Consider the following 13,772-nt stretch of genomic DNA (forward strand, 5'->3'; position numbering starts at 1 on the left):
CTCGGTCTGACCTATGTTAAAGGTGCACCCCAAAAAAGTTGGTGAACTTTGTCGGGCCAGTGCAGGAAAACACCAGATTCCTGATTTCTGGCACCTGTTCTTAATGAATCGGACGCATCAGCATTATACATGGAGCAAGCACTTTTAGTGAAGTTCCTTAGGAAATGTGCCCCATTTTACTATACAATGTTCAGGATGATGTGGCTGCCTTGACACTGTGGGCCCCATAGCTTCTGCTATTACTGTAGTTACGCCCCTAAATATTGGCACCTGTCAAAATATGATTGCTAACAGGATCCCCCAAAATCAACCAACCAGTCTCGATTTGATATAGGACCAGTTTAACAGAAAAAAGATGTTGGAATATGGAAACTCAGTGATGGGTTATATTTTGGACTATGAAGTCACTAGCACAAGAAATAAGGCACTAAAACAATATGCTGTTAATGAAGTGTAGACATAAAAATGTGTTTTCAAAAATGTTATTCATATCAAGTAGGTGCAGTTGTGAGGGTGGTATTTAGATGTAACATGGATTGATATAATGAGAAGATAAATTGATCGTTGCTATCTATTCATATATTCTTTCTTATTGATGAACTTTGGACATTTATCGATTCGCATCTCTCCAATAAGTATTCATCTCTGTCATAAGCAAGTCTCTTTCGCTGCTGATGAATTTAGCATATAATTGTTTTTTTTCTGCTGAGCCAATCCACATATTGAGGAGATCCATATGAACTCTCCTTTACAGAATATCTTGTTTTGATTATTTATTCATGCTTATTACAATTGCATTTTCATCATAAGCTGTTATTTCACATGTACACATCTTTCTTATGAGGGGAGTGTGGCTAACCCAACTAATAAGACTAAGGTTTTGGTTGTCCATATGTTGCATTCACTTCTTCAGTCATTATCATCTCAAACCTTACTATATATTTTTTAGTTACTCTGCCTACCAGGTAATCTTCGGCGCGCAGCTCCTGGTAGCTGCACGCCCTCATCCGGGTCCCCTGCGTTCTGCGCATGCGCAGAACGCAGGCCTTCGGCTGCGCGGCCGCAGCTCTGGGGCCGGAACTACTGCGAATGCGCAGTAGCCGGGGGACTCGGACGAGGACGGGCTGTTACCGGGAGCTGCGCGCAGAAGATTACCTGGTAGGCGGAGTAACGCGGCTACTGGGGCGTGGAGTAGCCGCGACTAGTAGCCTCATGTCCGGCTACTCCAAGCCCCAGTAGCCGCATAAAAAAATTAGCATATACCTGCAATAAAGTTTTCTAAAAGACACCCGGGACCTGGGGATTAGCCCAAAAAAGGGCTCTCCTCACATCCCATCCATCCACCTACCACCCCTTCTACCTTTATAGGTAGAATCGGGGTGGTAGGTGCCCTTTAAGTTAAAGGGAACCTATCAGTAACAGGCAAAATAAACCTTACTCATTATCCACTCTGTCTTTGTCAAAAGGTGCAGTGCAGGCTCCCCGGCTTAAATCTTCCTTCTCCAACCAGTAAAATCATTCCCCAAACTTTTTCTGCCTTTGACTATCTTGGTTTTGCCTATTTGTGTGTGGCTCCGCCCACCAAAACATCTCCCAGACCATCACAGGCTGCGTGAAATGGTGACAATATCTGCAGTTTCCAACACAGTGCTCACTGCTATATTCATCATTCAGTAAGAGAAACAACATTATGGTAAGGACAGGAAGTGCACAGGAGAGGATTTCCTGTCTACTCAGGCCGAGATTTGAAGAGACACTGATGTGTCAGTCAAAAGAGGGAGGTGAAAATATGACTCTTCTATTCAGAATATGACTAATCTATACCCATTTGCTTATAAGAAAAACAGCCGTAATTAAGGTACAGGGCCTAAATAGCAAATAATTTTAGGTGATATGGAGAGTACTTTTAACAACAGGTCCTACTGGTATAAAAGTTAAAATTTTGGAGACAGGTATCATTTATAAGCTTTATTGGACATGTTCCTCTTCTATTAGTAACAGTTGTTATTTGTCTATATACATGTATATGTTTTTTAGTCAGGCAGAGGTATTTTTTTTAAATGAAAATGTCCTAGGATGCCAAGGCTCATTTAACTATTACAGGAATCAAATTAGACATTCCAAGAAGACACTTTTTAGTAACCCCAAATATTTTATAAAATGTTTTAAATGTGTGCCAAAGACTGAACTGACTTTGTAGAGATAAGCCACTATTATTTTTCTACTTGTCCTGCTAATTTGGCGTGCGACTTGATTTATGAAGCTTCCAATGGGCCTGTATGATGGTGTATTACACATAATATTTCATGTTAATGAGGTAGTCATGCATAATAAACTATGGTGGAGATTTATGCCAAGGTATATATTTAAAGTCAGTTTTTCTGGAGCCTGACTTGCTGCACTTTACTCCACTTTCTATACTTAATTTTGGCAACTTTGTAAAGCCAACACATATCTGAAATAGCCAGCATCTACAGGCCAACCACTCCTACCTTACAGTGGGAGATTAAGACTGCCATTGGCCCTGGGCTGTATAAGTATTTTTGCCCCATACAAGTCTAGAGTTCACATACTACATATGGTACTAGAATCAAGATTCTTGTGGAATGCAGGATGCGTCACTTCTGCCTTCTTTCAAAAAATGGTTTCAGGATCTTTGGAGGACCTTCAAAGTTCCTGAAAAGGCTCTTGTGTACATCTGTATTGAGAGTGGGAACAAATGTACAAGGATTTCATGGGTGAAAATCCTTCTTAGTATAAAATTTGGTGGATGGTTTGGGCGGCCAAGAAGGCTTGGGCCCCGGGCTACCGGCCAAACTGCCTATATTATAATCCACTACTGCTACCTTGAGACCCACTTCCAAAATCTTAGTGAGTGACATAAAAAATGCAAATAGTTAGAAGATGTTGCACAAAAGAGCTTAACATTTTGACACAAAATTTCTAGCAAGAAACACTTGATAAATGTCCTGTCGACACATGTGTCCCTCAAAGACCCCACCTCTGCTAAAAACCCTTTGATTTGCCAATTCAATAAAGATGAATCCTTGAATAAATAGATAAGATTAATATAATCATTCACCATGTAGGTGCCCCTTTTGTCTATTGATTTTGCTTTCCCTAGCCTATAGCACGAAATATCAATAACATCTGGATAAGTTACATCTCTTATTTAAATTCATTCTGACATACAGACAAATCCTGAATCATATAGTATTGAGCTGCATTGTAAAATTGTAGATTTAGTATAAATGACTATTGATTTACTAATGTCACCATATATCAGACCAAACAAAGCAGGTCACTATGGAAATTCGAGCTGGCAACATAGAGCACACCAAGTGAGGACAGAAAGAGCAGTGGATACATATTAAATGAGGCCAGCTCAGGTCCTTCAATTATATAGACAAAGGTAAAAAAGGCAGCACACCAGATTGTAGTGAAAAAATACCTTAGTGGATTTATTCCATGTGAAAGAGCAACGTTTCGGCTTGAGAAAGGCTCACTGTTTGCAGCCGAAACGTTGCTCTTTCATATGGAATAAATCCACTAAGGTATTTTTTCACTACAATCTGGTGTGCTGCCTTTTTTTTCCTTTGTCTATCTAAGGAACCATATGATAATATACATGTGATCTGTTTGAGGGTTTTATTTCAACACATTTTCTGCATAGGAAAGTAACACCATTCACTGACTTACAGACGACCCCTAGTTACAGACAGACCTCTCTGCCCCTGTGACCTCTGGTGAAGCTCTCTAGATGCTTTAATTTAGTCCCAGGCTGCAATGATCAGCTGTAAGGTGTCCGTAATGAATTTTTATTCATATAACCCCATAATAGAAAAAAAATGTTAAATTCCAATTGTCACTGAGAGAAAAAATTTTTTTTGCTACAGCTGTAACTATAAAATATACCAGTTCTGACTTACATCCAAATTCAACGTAACAACATTTCTTGTACGTAACCCAGGGACTGCCTGTACAAGGAGCCTTGTAGTAAACTGGGGTTCTCTTCTATACTGTATATGACTGCTACTGTTTTCCTTCACACAGTGGGGGTTGCTTGCCTTTTTCTGCTTGTTCAATGCAAACAATAGATGCGTCCAGCAGTCACGGTATCCTCACAGTCAATGCCGAGACTGATGAGCTCTTTCATTCAACACAAAGTAGGAAATTATAACAGAAAAGCTTCCTATCAGCACAAAATCAGATGGTCAACACTAGGCCCTATAGAAACAGAGCAACAAACAGGGAATAATAGTAAATGTCTCCTGTCTTATTCCATTATTCAGTCTCCGCCTACATTCCCTCTAGCTTGCCGGAATACTTAACCCTGTCATAAAGATGTATTTCTGCATGAATTAACCCTTGGCTTTCTACAATAAAATCCCCAACTCTTTTCTATTATTTCTACATGAATGACCAGTTAACGGGGGATTCATTAATATGATGCATTAATAAGAGTGAGGTCTTTTTATGGTCAGTTTTCCTGTTGGGTTAATTAGCATCCGTACGATTCTAAGGTTCCACATTTATAGTGAGAGGCAATAAAAGTCATTGCTATTTTACAGTGGAAGTTGATTGTAAATGCCAAGATGATTTACCATAAAAATTTGTAATTGTGTTTGCAGCAAAAGTACAGTGTGTCACTCCATGACAAATTAACCTGGCCTTTTGTAACAACAGAGCGAGTCACCTGCACAGTTATCCTGCCAACTTTCTGCCACTACATTGGCTATTGTGGTGGCCGATTTCAATCACAGCTTCAGAAAGTAATATAATAGTGCAATCTAGAAAAATAAAGCCCCGCCGTGTATATCCTGAATGCTAAAGAAGATTCCATAACACCAATTCTTATCATACAAAAATGGTTAACATTTTCCACCTGGTCAAATTAGGCATCTACGGTATCTATTGTAGAGGGGTATAATATTTCTTGAGCTTGCTTTTTTTTACTAGTATCTTATAAGATATTTAAAGTTAAGGTTTAGGACAGGAACATGGTTGCCAACACATCTGTTTTCTGGATAGAAAGTGAAAAATTAGGTCATTAAGGACCAGTATGTGATGGCATGGAATAACATGGCAGCCCTGCACAGGCTCCTAATGACCTCATTTTTCACAACCTAGCCCATGAACAAATGAATGGGTTCGCAATCCTAGAACATGCAGCATAGATGTGTATGTAGTCCAATAAGTCATCTGGGGTTCACACATCAAGACTGGCTGTAAGAAAGCTATTTTGCAATATTACTTTATGTAAAAAAACTAAAAGTTGTCCAAAAAACAGATTTTAACATCTATACTCTAAAGCAATAATAATTTCAAGTGAAAGCTCCTTCTGCTCTGGTATCAGTTTTTCAATTTGCTTTTGAAGAGTTACATGTGTGTGCTGTAGATCTCAGGATTTGCTGCATAAAGCAATTTATGGTTTATGGATTATAGATGCAAAGGACTGCCTTTAAGAATTTTCTGCAGAATTTGTGGTTTCTGTAATTATAAACGGCAGTCTGTATGGTCCCTGAGGCATAAAATCCCATGTCTGATGGTTGGTATAATGCTCCTGCTATGGGTTCTGCATTTCCTATTCATCAGATGTACTTGGTGTGTGTGCGCATGATTTTCACTTTCAATTTAACTGTTTCTAAACATTATTCCACATGACTAAATAGCTATAAACATTTTATTTCTAAAGAATTAATAAAAGATTTAATAGGCAGATTTTTACCATCTTGCCCTCTCTAGAGCCCCATACCACTCTCTTTTGGAGAAGTAGACTGGGATAGGCTTTTGGGGTAGACAGTCATTATATGCATTTGAAATCTATTGGATTCTATACATCCTTTTATAGCCTAAAAACTGACTTGATAAGTGTTTGCCTTCAAGTTCCTTCTTTTAGATTCCATAAAATATCACCTTACCCCTCTTCTTCACCAAATTCTATGAAATAGAACAGACTGTGCAGGACAAATAGCAGAAAGGGGAATTTTGCCTCTTTTTTATGGTTCCAATTAGAAGAAGTATGCCATAAATGCACTTTCTAGTCCTACTTCTAGGGTCTTTAAAGAAAAGCTGCCATCAAAATCAAGCATCATAAACCAGGGGTAGTTTCTCATAAATCCAGGTACTGTGATAATATCCATATGTTTGTTATCCTTGAGCTCCTTTCTTCTAAAACCATCTTTTAAAGTTATGCTAATGAGCCTGAAGGGCCCTGGTGGTTATTTCCAGCCCCTCAGTGCTGTAATTTCACAGGCTTCAAGTATTTGTCGCAATTTTTAAGCAATATTAAAGCCATGATGCAAGTAGACCTAGAAATTTTGGAAAAAATAAAATACTCCTCTGTCAACTCAATTCTCTGCTCTAGTGGTTCACAACAGTCTCTGTTTACTTTCCTTCAGCAAGGACGTACCATACAGAACTCAATGTGGCTTGTGTGTATTGCACAAAATCACTAAAACTAGTGATTGAATAGAGCATCCACATAGATGTATGTCACATCTGGTCACTGCATGACGGTGTATCCACGATGGTGGAGATGTAAGAGTGGCAGGGGATTCAAATGTTGAGTTTTTTGGTAATTTTGTTTCTATTTTTTATTAGTTACAGTCCTTAGCTATACTAACAAGGCATTGTAGGAATCTTAAGAAGTCTGAGGGAATGCATATTTTCATATTTTATCTGCTCACTCAAACAACTCGGTTTTCCAATCCTGCTTCAAATGTGAAAGCTCAAAAAGTTGTGTGTGAACCCGGTCATTTACAAAAAACTAAAGCCAAAACACTTTACTAGAGTCTATAGTTTGCGCTACTGTTGGCAAACTGACCACAGAACAAACCTCTAAAGAAGTTTATTATTGAAAAACAATGGCTTTTCTAGAAATAACTATAATCTTGTCCAGGGGATCTAATTTTCATTGCACTTCATGTGAATGGGGCTAAATTGTAATACCAAACAAGAGAAAAGCAGCCATGTTTATCTAATATTATGACATTAGGACAATATATATATATATATATATATATATATATATATATATATATATATATATATTCAAATCTTTTTTACAAAGGTAGCTAAAAATGGATTCTGTCAAAAAGACTCAATCTAAATGAACTCTTCAAGCATAAAGGGCGACAAAGGGTTAAGTAACCGGCTCACACCCCCCCCCCCCCCCCTGTCAGAGAGCAAAGTCTCTAGCATGTACCATCTCTCAATCTGATGGACAGTAAGGCTGCGCTAGCAGCACACAGACCCATGTAAATCAATGGGTTCACACACATGGCCATGGTTTCCACAGCCTCCTGTATGAACTTGCTGCCCCAACCACAAATTGCAGAGAAGATATATTCCTGCCCATGTTTACTTCCAGTCGTTTGCAGACCAATATTGTATATGAACTGAAAGCAAAATACAAGGACAATAAAATCTCCCAAAAAGCAAAATCTGCTAGATGCCCAGGATGAAAGAAACTAGACCAACAGATTTCTTGTAAATAGTCGCCTTCATGAGAGTAGAAAACATATTTTTTGCACTAGGTGCTGTTTTTTGGCAAGCAATTTTATTGGTGACGTGCACTGCGATTTTAGTTTGTGGCGCACAGCTTTAATGTATTTGACGCATCATAAGAAGTACAAATGAGCGTCAAAAATGACAAACCGCATTTAGGAATGGGGTTGAGATGTTGGTAGACTTGCTTTTTTGTTGGTCTAATTATGCGCCAAGAAAGTGTTTGAAAACTACAAGTGCAGGAAAAGTGACAGGATTGAAGAGCTGTGCCAAAATTGAGCAACAAAAAGAAAAAGTAAAAAAAGGAAATGAAGCTAAATTGTGGTTCCAATGTATAATAAAATGGAGCAGTATGGAGGTATGGAAAAGTCACAATTTTGGCTCAAATGAACTCCAGTCCCGAGCTGGTGCAGGCAAAAGTTTGGAAGAGGATTTGTGACTTTTGTGCAACAAATATACATGCCTGATACATCAACCTCTACAGTGAAAGAAAAAATCCAAAACTCAAAAAAAGCAAAAAAAATAAAAATAAAAAAGATAAATGACCCACTTTGACTTATTTTACCCTTCCAAGTTCTTGCTTCAAAGGAGTAAGGACAACACCATGCACACAATTGACAACTTTTCCTTAAAATCAGTTGGGCCACTTTTTTCCCAAAATGTATATACATATTTATGAATATGGGGTGAGTGAATCACAGATGTTCACAGACTGACCACAGAGCCAAGCCAAGGATGGGACTCATGATTACAGTTTGGTGCTACTGTGCCATGGGAAGCAGTGACTCCTTGCATCAAATATATCACTATGAGGTTCAGAGTCTTGTTCTTGGCAATGTGGGTAGTCCATGAAAACCGGTTACTGCACAGTCCATGATTCACTGACCTATAACAGTTCTTTATTTCTAGTTTCTAGGTATATACAGGACGATCACCTACTTAATGACACCCAACTTACAGAGGAGCCCTAATTACAGACTGACCTCTCTGCCCCCTGTGACCTCTGGTGAAGCTCTCTGGATGCTTCACTTTAGGCCCAGACTGCAATAATCATCTGTAAGGTGTCTGTAATGAAGTTTTATTGATATTCCGTGGTCCCGTTACAGCAAAAAATTTTGAAAATCCAATTGTCACTGAGACAAAAAAAAAAAAATTGTCTGGAATTACAATTATAAAATATACAGTTCCAACTTACATACAAATTCAACTTAAGTACAAAACCAAGGAACCCATCTTGTATGTAGCCCTGGGACTGCCTGTAACTTGGTAAAACAGAATTGTGGCTGAAATGCAATCCCCGAAAAAGGTGTAAAGTCTGACGAAAGTTAGCACCCTTTGTATCAGATATATATTATACAGCCTCTGCCCTGTAATATATCTTTTCAGACTGCCTCATAGTAATGTATCACAGTTCTAGATTCCATGGGAATATCAATGAGTAGTAGCAAATTTCACTACTTGATCATCCAAATCAGAGATATCAGAATATTAGTTACATTCTCACTGACTCACGTGGCCAGGGGCAATTTGTATATATTGGATTGAGGAATGGCAGAATTAATCTAGTAAATTGATTAACTCAGTAAATGGTAAAGAAATACCAATGATTAGTTTAGTTCTGCAGAATGTGAACAAAATATGGATGAACACACTATAGCAGAGGAACATCAGTGTCGTCGCTATAGTTGTTAATACAATGCCAAGAATCAATACACTATATAGACAAAATGGCTCATGTTATCTGTAACCCAAGTAGCTAATATATCATTGTATTCCTGTGACCTGTAGTAAATTGACATGTATAAAAGCTTTTAGCATACAGCTGACAAGACTTTCTGTATAAAGCAAATTTATATGTGCACATATTAAGGATAGTAAACTGAAGTGAACTCCAAAAACTTGTGGTCTCAAAAGTACAATGAAAATAATAAAAATAGATATACTTATGGGCTTTTTCTGTCTATACGATTTTCTGCTATGCATAACAGTGCAGGAAAATTGAAAAGCTGACACTGTTAAAGCTGTATTCACATTATATATCACTTTATACTGTACACACACATTACAAGATGGATTGTTCATGGGTTCAGAAATCAGCCTCAAAAACCCATTATGATACCCAAATCATGGAAGAAATAAGAGATTGCTCCACGCTCCGTGACACGTATTTTATTAGTGGTTTCCGTTCATGGCTTCAATGAGATGTTCTTTACCACACCCTGCACTTAATTCCAATGTGGAATGGAAAATCATTAGCCCATGGAAGTGAAATCCATTACATTCATCCAAGATGAATTTCATTTGCAGTTCCCATTTACTATAATGGATAGATGTGGATAACACACATATATGGGAAAGATTATCAAAAATATATACAATTTATTTTTTTTACATGTGTCTAAAAGCCCTTCTGCCATATTGCATTTTTCTGGCTCATTTCAAATCCCTGGATAAGAATTCGGAATGACATGTGTTACATTGCAGTCAGTTCACCACTTGCTTGCACCACTGGGAATCTACAATGGCAGCGACTACACAGAAAACATCTTAAAGGGTTAATACTGATGTTGCTTTTGTGACCAAAAATCCTTCCTAATCCACATGCTAATTACTGATTAGAAGCAAAGTATTCTCCATATTTAGCAAGTTTCAGAAAACTAGCATTACTAGGAGAAAGATGTAATTTACAGCAGGGAAAACATACATGCAAATACCAGCAATAATATATACTATCAAGAGTCAATTGCAGAGGGTAACATTTTCTTAGAAGGAGCTTGCAATGTACTGCGGTAACAGAGTCACCGGTGTAGAAATACAATCTGTGAGCAAGTCTTCATCCACTTATATATTCTAATAAAAAGGGAAGCACAAGTTTAGCCACTCAGTTTAGCAATTGTCTTGACCCAGCATACGAGAGGTTAAAGTAGTCTGGTCAGCTATGCAAACTCTGCATTAACCCTTGCGCTGCATTTGGAATACATCAGCAGTGGAGGGGTTAAACGCTTCATGTTCCTAGACAAAGGAACTGAAAGAAGCCTGCACAATGCTATGCAGCACACATCTGCAAACTTGGTGCGGCATTTTGACAGACCCAATGCTGCTGCCTCCTATTACTGGTGCAATCCATAAAGAAGCTCCGCCACCTCCACCTGCCTCATTGACAGCAAGAAATGAGTGGCTTCCTCCCATAAATTACTAACAGTACCAGGATTCTAGGGATTCCCATTGCAATCAATAAAGACCCAAATAGAACCTGCTTAAGTTCCCAGAAGGAGCTGGTAACACAGACACCTATACAGCGATAACACTGGAGATCACATACAAGAACAACAATACACCACACAAGTTCAGTGTGTGTACCAATAATATGGCTTTGTGGGAGAGAGAAGACAATCCGATTATCTAATAGTCAAGTCTTGGAAAGCCGACACCATGCACAACACAGGGCAACATCAAAATACAGGGCCACAGGAGATTTCTATTGAGATTGCATTTACCTTTGTGTTTGTGCGGAGCAGCGGTAGAAATTGGAGACCCCAATCCCTCTTCTACTAGAGACTGGTATTGGATGTTATAGTCCCCCAGCAGCTGCAGTAGCCTTTGATGAGTTGCCTGTAAGGTAAAAGACAAAGCAAGAGTAGAGAGAGGTAAAGAAAGTGCTACACTACATTTCTGCAGCTGACAGGTCTCTGGGAAAGACAGCAAATGCTACTGTTGGATCCCTTGCTGAGCAGGCAATGTATGCGCACTCTCCAGGGCTGGGAATACTGGGAGAATCAATACACCTCATCAGCTCAGAGGCTGCCAGAAGCAGTTCACTGCAGAACACGCCTGGTTATGCTATGAATGAATCTCGCACAACATGGCATTGGATTGGGAGTGCTCTGCACACACCATTCATGTGTTCCTGGATCACTCATCCCTTCCCATATAAAATGTGTGTGTTCAAAGCACAAGGGTCAAATCCTTCTAAATCTAAGCATCCCCTTCCCACCCACCCGACACATTGTGTAATAATTCATGATCACCATGATATAGAGATGACAATCCTAAGATTTATAAGAAGGAACCATTGTATCTGGCTGACTCTATATTAGCTTTAACATAATTTAAATAAGGATAATTATGCATCTTCGTTATAATACCTCATTACCTCCTGCCCAAATGTGCAACACAGCATGCTCTGGACATGGCCGCCAGATACTACTGCATTTAATGGGTGACATTTTTCCATATCTAAGCGAGCAAGGTATAGAGGCTTCCATTGCAGTTTGTAGCCTGCAAGACAGATGTTCTTGATGTTTTAATCAAAGGAATTTCCATCAATACCATTAAATATTTGTTCCTCCCACACACTCATATTCAGTTATTGTAAGGTAAACACTATATTTTTTTTATAAGTTATGTCAATATTTTACAACTGCGGCTCTATATCCACCTCCATCTGACCTAAGGTACATAAAACTCAATTTATCGATGGAACAAATCAGTAGGAATTTATTAGTTGCTACAAAAGACTTATTGTTGGAGACAAAGGTAAAATGTACCTATTAAAAGCTTTTATTATAATGTGTTTTTATGCCTGTCCATAAAAATGTAGTACGGCATTATTTTTAGTTATAAAGGGGTTTACATAGACAGCTGCCTTTTTTCCCCAGAAACAGAACCACATGTGTATTGTGGCTGCTATTGAAGCTGAGCTTCATAGAAGTTCAGTAAATTTGGGTGTGCTGCGATACCACGTATAACCTGTGGACAGATGTGGATCAATTTTTTTTTGGAAGATTTGCATGCATCTCAAAATACTCTAAGGGTGTGTTCACATGTTCAATTTTTCAGATGCAGTTTTTGGAGTTGGGTGAAAATAGAGGAGGAGCTTCTTATTCTTAATAAGTCCTCACCCATTATGATCCACACCTGCTGTTGAATTCAAAAACTGCATCTGAAAAGCTGAACATGTGGCTGCACCCGTAGGCCGGTTTCCCACATGTCATTTTCATCACGTTTTTAACCGCATCCAAAATGCAAGTGGGAGGGGGGTTTGCCTGAAACATTTAATTGAAAACGCATGCGTATACGTTTTGGCCAAACACCCTCCCACTTGCATTTTGGATGCGTTTAAAACCGCAACAAAAACGGCACTTGGGAAACCGGCCACAGGGTACATTCACACGTACGGTTTTAAATGCATCCCAGAAACGCATGCATTTTGAAGGTGCAGTCAAAAGTGCCGCTAGTGTTACATTTACCAATGCAATGCTGGCACACAGTGGTGGGCCTCTGCCTGATCCCAATGCGTTTCCATGATATCGGTAGCCAGCGACTCGTGTTTTGCATTTAAAAAATGCAAGACACCAGTTCTGGTTACCAATCGTATGCGTTTCACTGGAAACGCATAAGCGATTGGGACAATGCCCGCCCTCGTGGGTATGGACACAATTCCCAACAGTCACATGACTGTGATCAACAGAGCACTCTGAGGCTGGATTCACACATATGAAAATTTTTTAAATGCAATCCAACCAGAATGGGGAGGGGCTTGACCCAATTGCATATGCCCTTCAACTGAAACACATGCAAATGATAAGGAGAACTGTGGGGGGCATTCAATAATTTTTTCGCTACTTGTTCTATTTTGGCACTCAATTTTAGCATTGATTTGCAATGTGATGTTGTATTGTGCCACCCAGCCTTAATGTAATTGGTGCATCGTAAGAAGAACAAAAGTCAATCCATGCAGGAATTTAGAGGTTGATAGATTTGCTTTTTGTTGGTCTATTTATGCGGCATTTATGTTGGGATTCAAAGGCTGTGCCCAAATTGAGCGACAAAAAACTGGTGTGAGTGTTAGAAATGACGCTAAATTGTGGCGCTGACAATCTTAGAGATTTACAGGGGGCATTTATTATCGTAAGAATACTGGCATAATTTTTCCCCCTTGCTGCGTCCCTTGCGCCTCATTTATTAAGTGTTGGCAATACAATTTGGGTGTTTTTTCAACACTCATTACTTGTTCTGTTTTTGTGCACAAAATTGTTGCACCGCTTGTGAATCCAACACTTTTATGGCGCTTCTATTTTTCCAACTCATTTTGTGGTGCCGTATTTGGTACAGAATTAAAGTGGCTAAATGCTGGTCTAGGGACTTTTATTTAACCTTCATGAATGTGGAGACAGTTCTTAATCTTTTGGTTCATGCACCAAATCATGAATCCTTTGCATCACAAATTTCTATCACACCCTGTGCCCATATTGATATGCCAC

At 38.9% G+C, this 13,772-nt stretch overlaps 1 protein-coding gene across 3 annotated transcripts in view; it reads right to left on the reverse strand.

The window, feature by feature from the left end:
• RPH3A (rabphilin 3A) overlaps positions 1-11,456 on the reverse strand; it is a 181,801-nt gene extending 170,345 nt beyond the window's left edge. For 2 of the 3 annotated variants that reach the window (XM_072142722.1, XM_072142704.1), the window contains exon 1: positions 11,007-11,286. The gene's annotated coding sequence lies outside the window, so the exon portion shown is untranslated. Of the gene's footprint in view, positions 1-11,006; positions 11,287-11,403 lie in introns of those variants that run through there. The other variant, XM_072142713.1, reaches the window with a different exon arrangement.
• Between the last annotated feature and the right edge of the window lie 2,316 nt (positions 11,457-13,772).

The sequence above is a fragment of the Engystomops pustulosus genome, chromosome 1 (assembly GCF_040894005.1).
Source record: "Engystomops pustulosus chromosome 1, aEngPut4.maternal, whole genome shotgun sequence".
In the NCBI taxonomy this organism is placed as follows: domain Eukaryota; kingdom Metazoa; phylum Chordata; class Amphibia; order Anura; family Leptodactylidae; genus Engystomops; species Engystomops pustulosus.